Source organism: Sinohyriopsis cumingii, chromosome 14, assembly GCF_028554795.1.
Source record: "Sinohyriopsis cumingii isolate HCF-2022 chromosome 14, ASM2855479v2, whole genome shotgun sequence".
Taxonomy (NCBI): Eukaryota; Metazoa; Mollusca; class Bivalvia; order Unionida; family Unionidae; genus Sinohyriopsis; species Sinohyriopsis cumingii.
This window is the reverse complement of record NC_142974.1, coordinates 85,122,203-85,136,843: the sequence shown is the minus strand read 5'-3', so window position 1 is coordinate 85,136,843 and position 14,641 is coordinate 85,122,203. Positions and strand designations below refer to the sequence as shown.

At 35.7% G+C, this 14,641-nt stretch overlaps 1 long non-coding RNA gene and 1 pseudogene across 2 annotated transcripts; one reads left to right on the top strand and one right to left on the bottom strand.

Annotated features, from left to right (window-relative positions):
* Positions 1–3,438: 3,438 nt before the first annotated feature.
* Positions 3,439–6,917, bottom strand: LOC149784282 (uncharacterized). The gene is made up of 2 exons (XR_016413832.1): positions 6,724–6,917; positions 3,439–6,340 (listed from the first exon to the last, which is right to left on the bottom strand). It is a non-coding gene; the product is annotated as an uncharacterized LOC149784282 (long non-coding RNA).
* A 2,656-nt stretch (positions 6,918–9,573) lies between these two features.
* LOC149784281 (carbonyl reductase [NADPH] 2 pseudogene) lies at positions 9,574–13,326 on the top strand (annotated as a pseudogene). Its single transcript, XR_016413831.1, has 2 exons — positions 9,574–9,712; positions 10,834–13,326. The product of XR_016413831.1 is annotated as a carbonyl reductase [NADPH] 2 pseudogene (transcript).
* The last annotated feature ends 1,315 nt before the right edge of the window (positions 13,327–14,641 follow it).

The window sequence follows — 14,641 nt, the reverse complement described above, 5'->3', positions numbered from 1 at the left end:
ATGCTGATATGATCATCAATTCAGAAGTAGTAGTGATTACACTATCTTTAAGATGACTTTCATGGTGGCCATATTGCATGTCAGATCTGTATCATTTTCATTCTGGAAGATCTAGACAACAAAAGGAAGTCTTTTGGTGGAAATACCGCTATGACTTTCTGCTTAGATGAATATTGTTTTTCATTGGATCAGTAATTTGAGAAGGTCAGAACAAGACTAACACTTACAAATACTGCTAGGAACTACAAAATTTACAATTCTTGCAATTGCAATCACTATGGTACATTTGAATATAATGAGTACAATTTAAACACTGTTCCGGGTTCACAAGCACTTTGCACATAGCCTAATAAGGCAAAAACAATAGATTTCGCTTTGTAATATACAAGTTTGACGGAACAATATTTCATGAAATATTTTGATTTTTGTCATTCCTAGTGCAATAACGTTTACAAGTAAAGACTACTTTAACAGAAAATATTGCAGAACACTGTCTCTACTCAAATTTAATAGGTTTTCTTTCCCCAAATACTAAGCATAGACATTTAAGAAATAAAACTGGTCACTGTATGCACCGTTTCAAATATTTAATATAAATGTGTATATAAAAATGAATAGACTAAGTACATTCCGTGCATGCGATGCAAAACGTTAATAGAAATGGAGTTAAAAAATTGTAGCTTTACACAATCAATGTATGTGCAAAGATTTTCATTGTAACCAACTTTGTCAATGATGTGCAATGCTCCTTGATAATAAATGCTTATATCAAGTTTTATAACTGCATACAACAGCTTAAGTGAACAAAAAATTGAGATCACTGATAGTTCTAATAAATGGAACATAATAGGTCAATGTGACCTATTTTTACCAGTGATGAATGAAAATGTATATAATGATGAGTGTCACTACATTGTTTTTACAGATAAATATGCATTAATGTTAAATATGTTGCTTTGACCAACTCTTGCTAATAACTGGTATAGCTGATGCCACCAAAACCCTTGTTTGTTTATTAGTACTTTCAAGACTGGACTATAGTAATTCAATTCTGTCTGGTTTTTCTCAGTATCTGCTCGAGAAACTTCAGAAAGTTCAAAACACAGCTGCTTGGATCATACTTAGTGTACCACGATCAGAAGACACCTCCCCGCTGCTATGTACCCTACACTGGCTATCCATTAGATCCATTAATACAATTTGTTCTCTGTGCTACGTTTCACTGTCGGACTCTAGTCCACCATACCTATCCGATCTCACCCATGTGAACACACCAGCAAGATACTTACGCTCAACTTCTGACAATCTTATACTCATTATTTTCACTATGAAAACAAATTCATATGGACAGCGTTCTTTTTCATGCAAGGGCCCAGCAACGTGGAATGAATTGCCCACTGAACTTAGACACAAATACACAGTGTTCTCAATCCAAGACTGCTGTCAAAACACACGTATTTCGACTGCAATAACAAACTTAAAGACTTAATAATGTTTCGTACCTTAATTATTCTCAGCATGTTTTTTTTTGTTCTCTAATTTCATTGTATTTCTTTTCTGTAATGATATCATTATATGTGTTTTTATCTTTTATGTGTTGTTTAATGTTGCAAAGCGCTTAGAGCTTGTAAAGTCCTATTTTTTTTTTTTTTGTTGTTATTAATAAATATAAAATTAAACGGTTTCATATTTCAGCATGCAACAGTATGCAAGATCTCAAAATCAGCTTAACGTAAAGAAAGTATACTTAACCGAACCTGAAATGTAGGTCACCGTCCTAACATTTTTGGAAATGGTTTAAACAAACTTAAAATACATAATCAAATGTCATGACTGTATAATCAAAATTGGCAGGAAATAGTATTTAAAGGCATATAAATATATGTAGTCATGGGAGGATGAGACTGTCTTTGTTACTAACTTTGACAGTTGATTGCTGCAACACAAGAGTTGTTTCTGTGTGTACCCACTGCCAAACAAGAGGTTGCGAGTTTCATTCCAAATTTTGTATTACTTTTGTTGTATTTTTATTTTGAAATTTTCTTTAAAGCATCCCAATATGTTAACCTATTTATATACTTATTGTGAATTCCCATCCCAGGACAGGCAATTAATCCAGGTTGAAAATGAATGCGGCGAATCATACTGACCAAGAACTGCCTGTAAATGCCCATAGTGTTTCCTCAAAACAATGCAGTTTAAAGATTGTGCAACATTCCAAGCATTAAGAATTGGAGCAATGCAAACATATTCATACTAAATTCCATCTCCACCTTATGTACATTCTTCCTTTCAGCTAATGATACAAAACTTCAGTGTACAATAGCTTAGTTAAAATTTCTATAAAACTTTAAATGCACGCACCACTATATTTAATACGATAAAAACAGTTAAAGTTTTTAAAGAATCATACATAAAGTCTCATTTCACAAAGATTAATAAAATTGTTACCTAGTGCAATGAATCTATTAAACTGTTTTCAAATATTTTGCATGAAGAAATGAAAAGATAATGTTTCTGGTCACATTATAAAACAGCAATATTTTCCCTGCACACAAGAATTATGACATGGATGAACATGCTTCAATGAGAGATCGTAACCAGCTATCTTTCCAAACGGTGGAGCCATATTAAACTTGGTCCCGATATGTGGTTATTGTTGGACTTTATCATTCCTGAGAACAATCTATTATTGGTCAGTCAAGATTTATTAATTCACTCAGTAAAAGACAATTAAAAATACAAAACAACTTTGGGAACAGTTTCTTACTTACACCATGATAAAAAGATTTTAAAACATTGCATTTAATATAGTGAACAACTGCGAAATACATGATGGTCACAGAGAGGTAAATAAGAATTGGTATAAATTTGCAATAAACATGCCTTTTGATAGAGCCAGGCCTCATAAATAAATTATTATTACATTGGTGAACATTTGCGTGTGTATGTGTGTTGTAATCAGAAATAATTCCCTTTAAAATATTACATTGTATGTTCTACTGCAACACAATCCGGTGTCATGTTCTAAATCGTATTGCAAACCGTTCTTGCAAAAGCTAAAAACACACTAATACCAGTTTTGGACCATGATAATATATTTCATTTTGTCCCTGTCAAATAATATTTTAGGTATAGGTTATCTAAATAAAATAAAAACAGAATATGTCCCAATCTGACATAATTATGCTCTCCCTCTCTCTCTCTCAGCCGTGTATGGGCTGAATATTAAATTAATCCCATTTTAAATACAAAGCAAAGACGTCATAATCAAAATATTAATGTTATGTTTGTTTTAAAAAAAGGTGTCTGGAGGAGAGTAGCATTAAGACAGTAACATTTCATTTCATTCATATGACTTATACAAACTATTTGATAAAACCGTTTGTCATAGGCCTAAAACCTGCTAATAAAAAGAACAATAATAGTTGTCAATAATGCAGTTATGATATTACTTTAATAAAATATAAAATGTATGTCTGACCTAAACATATTCAATTCAATAAGAATCTTGTACAATTCCCAACTAACGGATAAAAACATTTCTTAGTATATCTAGATTATACATGGCGGCAGTAATTTTGTAAAAGAATCACAAAGTTAACTGAAATTAACGAGTATTTCATTATTATGCGAAAACGAGAAAATGAGATTTTCCGTTTGCAACAACAATATAACTGATGCCTAATTTATTTAGCCTATTGATTAACTCATTTTTTCAAATAGATAACTTAGCTACTCGTCTTTTATACTACTCTGTCACCGCCGATAATGTCTATGAAGATGCTCTATTTTTGTATTGCTTGTTTGTTAGGTAGGAAGTATACCGGATATAATTTTGGTTTGTTACATGCTACCACCTATCAGTTTAAAGGGAAGATAACTGACTACATTCACTAATTATTTGATTCATGTTATAGGCCGAATCCATCTGGATCAAGACGATTTTCAACCCCAAACTTTCAAACATCCCTTTCTGTTACTGATTATATTCAGACTTTGCAGTTAGATTCTAACAAGCATGCACATAGTGTGTCTCACTGTTAAGTGTAGTAAAGCACTTGCCCCAAAAATAAGCAAAAGCATGAGCACACAAAGGAATTCTAGTTTAGCACAAATTTGGGTCATACCGTCATCAACAACTCTATGACGAAGTTTTTGTGCTATTTCATACATATGGGTATGATTTAGCTTAACCAGTGTAACAGTCAATTCTTTCCCCCTGCTGGACTATTTGGTAATAAGATTAATGTCCACATGTGAAATATCATACATGCAATGGGTCATTTAACAAATAAGTTGGTGGGCCAGTATCAGATAGCTCATTTATTTCGCCACCTCCAACCAAACAACTTATTATTAATGGGTTCTTTGGTCATATACTTAAGGCCTAAAAAGTGAAATATATATATAATGGGTCACTTAACAAATCGGGAAAAGTGGGGTGTGGGCAGAAGCAGCTAACCGATTATTTCCCCACTACAACTATTTTATTGTTTTTTCATTGACTCTTTTCTAATCTGAGTAAGGCCCACATGCGACAAAAAATACAAGTAATACGTTCATGTAACAAACTCTCACACAGAAGTTATTTCAAATGAGTCTTTACCTTACCTTTAATACCGATTACAATTTCAGACTAATAACCTTTCAAATATCACTTACGTGGAATAAAATACAACTTAATTATTGTTTATACTTCTTAGTAACCTAACACTATATTAAATGGTCACTTCAAGGTTTTGTAAATAAATTCCAGACCGAGGGAACGTTCGTGGACTCTTTTCCCTGATCGATAGGGTCAAGGCGACACATGATATTAAGTAGAAATTTTGTTTCTTAATCAGCACTTTTGTTGAAGAGACCTTCAGACTCAGACCAACTTAAACAATTATGTGTGGCTGCAACAATATATTTATTATCATTGTCATTGCATTGGAAGAGGAAATATCATATCGATTCCAACTAAGCTTAACACTTGATAGCACTGGTAAAATATTCAGAGGAGCTACTGCTTGTTTTCCCCCTAGAACCACTCTACCAATATATATAACGCAGTCACCGACATTTTATTCTATGATGTTTCATCCCCTTCCAGCAATAGCCTTCCTGACATGTTTTGTCGTGTACACCATGTGTATTTACCTGTTAAGATAAAACTATAACAATTCAATTTTACTTCCAAAATGCAAGAACAAAAATGTATATATTATAATCCAAAGATATGGAAAACTATAAAGTTCCTAACATGGAACTATCAACAATTAAATCAACGAAGAAAAAACTCCACATTAATTTAACGAATGGAATTTCAAAACAAACGTGAATCCTATCACTGATCAACAAAATAAAAGTGACCTACACCTCAATATAAAAAGTCTTGAAGGTATCGTTCAAATAACGATTTACAAAAGAACGTAAATATGTATCGTTCAAATAACGATTTAGAGAAGAATCGTTTATGTATCGTTCAAATAACGATTTAGAAAATCAGTGTAAATTACTAACCTATCGTTCATAAAACGATAAGCAGTGCAAATTACGAACCTATCGATCGTAACCAGGTATTGAAATAGGAATGAATGAAATGATGAACCTATCGTTCACATAGCGGCATTGCAATAGGAATTAACATAAACCCATCGATCGTTCACACAACGGCATTGCAATAGGAATAAACAAACCTATCGATCGTTCACACAATGGCATTGCAATAGGAATAAACCTATCGATCGTTCACACAACGGCATTGCAATAGGAATGAACATAAACCTATCGATCGTAAAACTATATTGAAATAGAAATGAATGAAATGATGAACCTATCGATCGTTCATATAACGATATATGAATAGGAATGAATGACATGAACCTATCGATCGTTCATATAACGACATAATAGGAATGAATGACATTATGAACCTATCGATCGTTCATATAACGATATAACAATAGGAATGAATGACAAATGCAATTGTGGAAATAACATGAACAAAGCAGTAAAAGTGGTATGAACAAGACGACCAAGATGTTAACTCCGGTTCCACGATCTCTAGTAAATGGTCAGAGAAGCACCAACGCATGGTCCGCTCCTCTCTGTCTGCTGAAGGATCCCTCACATCACAGACCCGTTGGTCGCTAAGACCTAGTCCCTAGCACCGAGAAAACCAGTCCCCTCTTCCAATCCAACGTCACCAAACAAGCGCATACGTCACAGTAACCCCCACAGAGTTCTGTGACTCCACATCAAACGATGTACAAGGCATGGCAGGCATGTATAAAGCAGCTCTACAGCTGGTGACTCCACATCAAACGATGTACACGGCATGGCATTTAGGCAGCTAAAATGATAACTAAACCGTGTAGTACATATGACACGGTTAAGTACTTCAGTCATATATGTAACGCATGCACGCACATGAATTCATCAACCAATACATTAATCGTTTAATGAAAACATTGTAAAATTAAATACAAGTTGTCTGTTCAGTTGCAACAAATAGCTAACTCGAACCAGACTATAGTAGTTATAATATAGCGTTGTATAACCTAGGTATTGACTCTCCGTAGAATTTAGAATAAATATGTTTCCTGCTCGTTAGATACTGAATTTAATGAATATGTTTGCAGATAGAAGTCTTTTTGAAACATTAAGGCTCTAAAACATCTAAAGTATAAAAACAATTCTGTCATATAGACGAATAATAATAAAGAATTTCATTACCTCTACAGCTGGAGATTTGCTCCTGTAAAGGGGTGAGCGTCCTGACAAGACCTGGCGTAATGTGATGTTTTTCGAGAATTTGCTCTCTAAGTACACTAGCTGTGACAGATGCGCAGCTAGGTACTTAGTTTCCCCGCTGCAAGCCATTTGTTCGTGCAGCATGGTCTGAGTTTCGCTCAGGATTTCGAAATAACTAAGCCAAAAAAAATATACCACCCTCTGGTGACGCTTTACGCGGCAACGAAACCCGAGTACATTTTTGACAACATATACATATTGATATTACTCCTACCAAATTCCGTGAAAACAATATAGGACAAAAGGGTGGGGGCCAGTCAGTATGTGCATATAAGGGGCATTTTTTAAATAAAATTTCATATTGTGCTTGCAGGTACTTGTTTATTCCTCCATCATATGTGCTATCGTCAATTTTGCAATTCAACTCAAATGCCTACTATTATGCAAGCTTAGTTGTGGAATGGGTATCTCGGGTAGATACGATTATATTTACTATATAATAAATAGCCTCCAGTATTGTATGTCAGTTTGGTTCTGGCTTCATCTACATAGAATCCCTTCTTGTTCATACCACTTTTACTGCTTTGTTCAGTCTGTACTGTATTACGCATGAGCTGGAAACGTTATACACATGCCTTGTATTTTGCCTCTAATTGCTAAGCCATTATGTTTGCTGCATCATAATTGAGCTGTCCCTTGCTCAAACTTACATTTGTGTAATGCAACACTGGTTAAATATAATAAGTGACACCTACGAACAACATCAAACATGTTAAGAGAAACGGTATAAAGCAAGACACATATGCTAACGAACATCACCAGGGCTGATATTGATCAAGCAATGAGGACTAGTGGTCACAAAAAGATATATATTTGTGTTGGTTAAAAAAATGTTTAAAAGATGATAAATTTATACTTGGGTAGGAAATTATGTCCTGTCTTTTATTTTTAGGGGGTGTGAGGTGGGTGTTGTTCTGGGGTAGTCCTACATGTAAGATATAGCACATGTTAATTTTGTTTAGGTTTTATGTCTTGCTATCCAATATACGGCCTTCTATAGCTCGTTCAGATGTCGTTGACAGCGGAATGAGTAGTCAAAGTTTCAGAATATCTCACACTTTTGGTAGCATATATCGACACTCTTTCACTAATTTATGTGTAATTAATGTACTCACTGTGCTGTCTTTGTCCTGGCGGAATGAAAATATGACACTAGCAAATGGACTTATTTACATGTTCCGTTCACATACATTTGAATTTGTTGCAATGCGACGGTAGTCGAGGTATGCCGAAGTATGTGGAAGTAGGTTCATGTGGCGGATATATTTCCTGAATGAAACGAAACGTTGCTTTACAGTTCCAACAGGCATAATATATTTGTATTCGTTTCGTTAAAGAATAATATTTCAAATTAACCCGATTTCGGCATTCCCGACTTTCATCGCTTTACAGTAGACTGAAATGAACGCCTGATAAACTAGAAAACGGGCCCATTTCTTTTGTGAGAATTTAAATTTATTAGAGAAAAGATATCAGAACAAGTAAATTCTGACTAAAACATTATTACTTTACTTTAGAAAAAGGCCGTTTTTTAAGTTGCCAGTTGTGAGAGATATTCCTGAAAATTAGACTTACGTTACGATATTAGTCGACATCAAAACACACTACATAGCGCTGCCAGTTATGCAGTACGACCGTGACGCCCAAAACATAAATATCAGCGTCAGGTCTTACGTGTAGGAGTATTACTGGCTAATATATATATATATATATATATATATATATATATATATATATATATATATATATATATATATATATATATATATATATACCGCGTTTTTTCAACATCTTCCATATACGGTGCCTAGTAACGCGTCATGAAAATCTGCTAGCCAGACTGCATCCCACACGGCAAGATCCTGCACCCTGCAGCGTGTAGATATCCTCAGCATGTACTCCCTGGTAAGCAAATACCGCCGTCGATAGTTGGGACAAGTCCGGCGCATGGAGGATGGGAGACTGCTAAAGGACATCCTATATGGACAGCTGGCCACTGGCTCCAGAAGAGTCAGCAGCCCCACGTTCCGCTTCAAGGAGGTGGGCAAGAGGGACATGAAGACATGCGACATTTCACCCGACGACTGGGAAGTGCAGGACTGAGTCACCTGGAGATAGACGGAGCAATCGCTGATGTGAAGAGAGGCCAGCTGGTGGCAGAGAAACGTGAGAGAAAGAAGAGCGATGAAGAAACCAGAGCAAATCAGACTTCCCAGTACGTCAACACACACTACAATAGGGAATGTCACTCGCGCATAGCATGCACAATAACAGCAGACCTTACCAAATCCAAGAGACAGATGACATTAAATTTTACAAGACTCTTTAATTGTTAACACCGACATGATTACGCTTATTTATATTTGAGAGAGAGCTTCTTTGTCCGACCTCTTCCTAACCCTCTATCACTGTTATCGCTCTCTCCGATTCATCTCGTGCATGTTTCATTCCTTCCATTCCTTCTCTCTTTTATGCATGAGGTTAGTGACTCTCTCCATGTTATCTCCTTGGATTTAAATACCTCTCTTTATTCCCTCCCCATTGCTTTTTTAAGAAGACAGAAGAACCGAGATAGGGAGAAGAAGAAAGGTGTGAAAATGAGAGAAACAGAAGACGGGTATCCATGTAGTTTATTTATCATGCTTACATTCGTAATATACATTCTCTATTTATTCATAAGTTATGTTCTCCATTTGTGCTAACATTTATCATGGCTTTATCTACCGCGACATATCGTTTACACACTATAATGTTCAATAGTGCATGCAGTAGATGCCTGTTCTGCGCAAGACAGTAACATAGTTAAAACGTATCGCTATAGTGTATACAATTTGCTTGTGTGATATATAAAGACTCCATCAGCCACGACATCAACGCTTACAAACAAAACTACAATAAAGGATTTCCTTCGGTAAGTATTTGTGAAATGCATTCCATAATAAGAAACACTAGCTCCACTGTGCACACCGGTCTCGGAATTGTGATATATAAAGTAGATCTGTTGTTTGGGTATGAGAACACTTCTTTTGTTTTTGTTTTTTAACTGAGTCTAAAATACCTTCAAAACGCTGTTAACAAATAATTGTTGTGTGAAGTAATGATTTGGCAATGGTAAGATCAGAAGATGTTTTAACTGAGTATAGCATACCTTATCGTTCTATGAATCCTTGTAATTTAATTATATTTAACAACCATTTTCTACTGGTTTTAAGCATATCTGAAATTCCCAGAAGATGTCAATTCCGTTGTTGTTATAAGTCCTGATGTGACCGGATCAGTTAAATTTTTGTTTTATGTAGCAACAATTTTACTGGTCTAAAATAAGTCAAATAACACAAATAGCGCAAAGCCAGTCTTAAGTATCAGATGCCTCAAGTGTCATGTATAAATGGTATATGGTATATTTTTTTACATTAAATATGTCAAGTGGGTTGGTATTACAAAAATATGATAAATCCCCAAAAGTCAATTTAAGGTGCCAGACGGACTGAAGTGTCTATATATGTATATATATATATATATATATATATATATATATATATATATATATATATATATATATATATATATATATATATATATGTGTGTGTGTGTGTGTGTGTGTGTGTGTGTGTGTGTGTGTGTGTGCCAAATAGCCTTGTAGTTTCATCTCCAAGATCTTAAATCTTAACAACCAATAAAATAGCAAGAAATGTGCAGGTTCAAAATTACCGGATATAAAAAAAAATTTTTGAGGCAGTTCAGTTTTAAATATTTTGCATGTTGAAATAGCGTCCAATTTCAGATTTGAATATATATATGTATATATATATATATATATATATATATATATATATATATATATATATATATATATATATATATATATATATAAATCACATGAAGCCATTGTTAAGTGCAGGATGACCTCAGAGCCATAGAGCCTTGTTCTCCTAGCTGTTAAAATTTCACAATCCACATGATAGTAATGCATTTTGAGGATTACATCAGTTACAATCTTTTTTATGCCGATCAGATATATATGTGTTGCAGGTTGAAATGACATCTAGTTCCAGATTTGAAGGCAAGGTTGCGCTAGTGACCGGAGCAGGAAGAGGAATCGGTCGTGGAACTGCTGAAGCGCTTTACGAACGTGGGGCAAAGGTCATTGCCTTAGATATCATCGAAGAAAACCTGCAGAATCTTAAAAAGAAATATCCTGAAATAACGACGGTTCAAGTGAACCTGGGGGATTGGAAAGCCACGAAAGAAGTTATTGAAGGTCTTCCAACGGTAGATTTACTTGTCAATAATGCTAGCGTGTTGATAATGGGCTCCATGTTGGACACAAGTGAAGAAGATATCAACTTACTTTTGGACGTCAATCTGAAAGGATATTTAAATGTTGCACAAGTTGTGGCGCGAAAGTTGATCGCAGAGAAACGTAGAGGTACTTTTGTGAATGTGGCAAGTGTGGCGGCCCACAAACCAGTGGGCAATATAGGTGCATATTGTATATCTAAGTCGGGAGAAAAGATGTTGACGGAGGTGCTGGCTTGCGAATTGGGACCATATGGGATCCGAGTAAACGGGATAGATCCAGGTTTGGTTAATAATGACATGGGGAAGTTGCTGGGAGAGGAATTTGCGCGCATCATGGCTGAACGATCACCCTTACATCGAATAGGAGAAGTTTCAGACGTTGTGAATGGAATAATGTACCTCTTAAGTGAGGAATCATCTTATGTGAATGGCCACTCATTAGTGGTTGATGGTGGATTGCTTAAAAATTAATGGTATCATTGCAGAAGATAAAGTCGATTTTATGCATTGGAATTTTGGGCACAGGTCTATAGTTTGACGCCATCTAGGAAAGTCTACTTTGACACCTGCCTGTATGAAGTGGGTGTGCAAAAGTTTGATTTCCACGGAAGTGATCTGGCATTGATTATTGTGAGGAGAAATGAATGAGGATTACTTATAGGTACAGTTATGTCTTTATCTACCCACCTTTCTCATCACATTTGACAACAACTGCTACATGTAATAATAATTTCATTCCAAAATTAGGTGACTGAGATTATATGCATGAATATAGTGCATATGTTCTCGCCTGGGATATCACCTAGAGACAACTGTTATAGTAATATTCAATGTTTTTTTATCTTCCATAGGCTTTCAAAAATGTATTGTAAAGGTAATCATGGAAGTGTTTGAAGATATATAAATCAGTCATATTCGTGGGTACGATTCGTTTTCACCCACTCACTGATAAATGGGTTCGTGCTAAAGTCGTTGGTGCGCTTAATAACCAGCCAAATTTGTGGAATAGATCAAAGCTAACAAACTAGCACGTAACAGTAGTGCTGTATGAAACTGCCAAATAAAACAAACGTAACATACAAACAGTTCCAGTACTATTGCAATAATATATTTTATAAACCAGTCATAACAAACAAAACGTGTCGTTGCGTTGTAGTAAACTACTAAGTAGGCAAAGCTTAACGAAGCGAGGGCCCCAAGTGGCTGAGTAATCTAAAACGCTCTCCGTTACGGATCACTTCCATCAGACCTCTGTCAGCATGAGATCGAGTCTCGGATTCAGCCAATGTGAGTATGTGAGAAAGCTTGCCAACAGCTTCTCGTGGGTCGGTGGTTCTTTCCGGGGTTTTCTCGGGTTCTTCCTCCACCATTAATACTGGCCGTTATGTATAGATAACGTGTTCTAAAAAGAATAAGTCAAACCATACAACAACAACAACAACAACAACAACAAAAACAACAATAACAACAAATTAACACGCAAGCAACTACTATAACGTGTCAGGGATTGATTATAATAAATGCAATAAACTGACAACGAACAGTGTGAGACTAGTATCTAACACTCCTGAGCGCTTTCGACTCTTGAATGAGTCTTTTTCAAAGGCTAATACAAAACATAGACAAGACAAACAAATAAAACAGGAACACAGTTATGTTTGCAAAACTGTTCATGTCTGTTTCTACATGAAATAAACCTTTAAATATATTATATTTCAACTATTTTTTTTAAATTTGTTGCTGATACTGGAAAAAAGGGATAGTGTTTTTTGTAAGGGAAGTAAACAAACACACAAACACAGACAAATGTATAAGTGCACACATACAGACATACACGCCCAAACGAAAGTGTGCATACAAAAACACACATACACACACTTTTTCGTTAAGGGATATGGATTTTGTTAAGTAAAAGAAAGAAACACACAATCACCTACAAACGTAAGTGCGTACACAAACAAAACACATACAAACAAAATACACATACAAAACCGTTCGCGCGCACACATACGCACACACATAAACGCACATAAACATGATACAAACCCAACCTGTTGTCAACTTTCCCTTGTCCGTAGTATGTGTGTGTATTTGTGTTTGGTTTCTTCCCTGAACACTTATCCTTAAACAAAAAAGTGTTTATACGGTGTGTGTGTGTGTGTGTGTGTGTGTGTGTGTGTGTGTTCTTGTGGGGTTTTCCTTAATAAAATACCCTTGTCTCTACTCAGTGAATTTGTTATTTGTGAAAGTAGTGTCACTATAAACTAAGATACTTTTCTAAATGAGGTGATTGTAGGGGATGATGTTTTGTAGATAAAAACAATTTCCTTCTCCACAATGTATTGATAGTAAATAACGTGGATTTTGTTAGTATGAGTGTGTTGTTTTGTACACAGTTGTATTGTATTGATTAACTCTCGCATCACTATGGAATGTTTCGTAGGTGATTCTATGTTTATAAAGTTATATGGCACGGCCCGCCAGGCGTTATAGGCTATTTCTACTGTCACTGTTTGGTCCGGATTGAGATCAGCCCCTTGCAGCGTTGTTGTCAATGTTAAGTACCGTGACGTCACCCCACCTGTTCCAATTGTATAGTCCCAGTACAAACCCATTATATTTTGTCAGTATTCACTCCCAACCTTTTGTCTGTATGCATCTGGTATGTGAATCATCCCAGCGTGTTATGTAATGGTAATTTCCGATTGTCTGTTAATCTTCATGAAAAGCCATAACGCTTGGCGGGGCGGGATATATAACGTTCTATAACGCATGCCAGACATTGTTGCCAATGTTCAGTACCGTGACGTAATTATTCTTAGTGTCCCTGTACAAACCCAACCTATATTAAATTCCCATTGTCCCTAACGTGCATATAAAGTTCCCCATGTGCATTTTCACTGTCCAAAGAGTGAATATAAAATTCACCATGTTAAATTCCCCTTGAGGATAGAGTGCATATATCCATTTATAACATTAAGGTCACATTGAGGCTAGGACGACCCAATTTTTGGTCGTTATGTTTAATTCCCGTTGTCGCTATACAGTCCCAGTCCCTAGTCACTATGTTCCATTTTCCCTTCTCGCAATACAGCCCCAATCCTTTGATGCTAAAAAGGCACACCCAAGTTAAAATTCTCAATGTAAAATTCCCCTTGACACCAAAGTGCCGGGACCCTTTTTTAGCAGAGAGGTCCTTTGTCCGTATAGTGGCCCAACCGCTTGTCGCTATGTTTAATTCCACATTCATTTCATATTAAATTTCCTCTTGTTAAATTCCACTTGAGGCTATAGTGGTCCGCGACCATTTTGATTGAGATTTCCATTGACGATATAGTGCCCCAATCCCTTGTCGATATGACCAATTCACCATTCACTCAATGTTAAATTTCATCATGTTAAATACCCTTTGTCGCCAAAGTGGATGTACCACTTTTTAACATTGAGCTCCCATTGCGGCTGTAGTGGCCCAATCCCTTGTCTCTATGTAAAGTTTCCCATTCACTCAATGTTAAATTTTCCCCGTGTTAAATTCCCC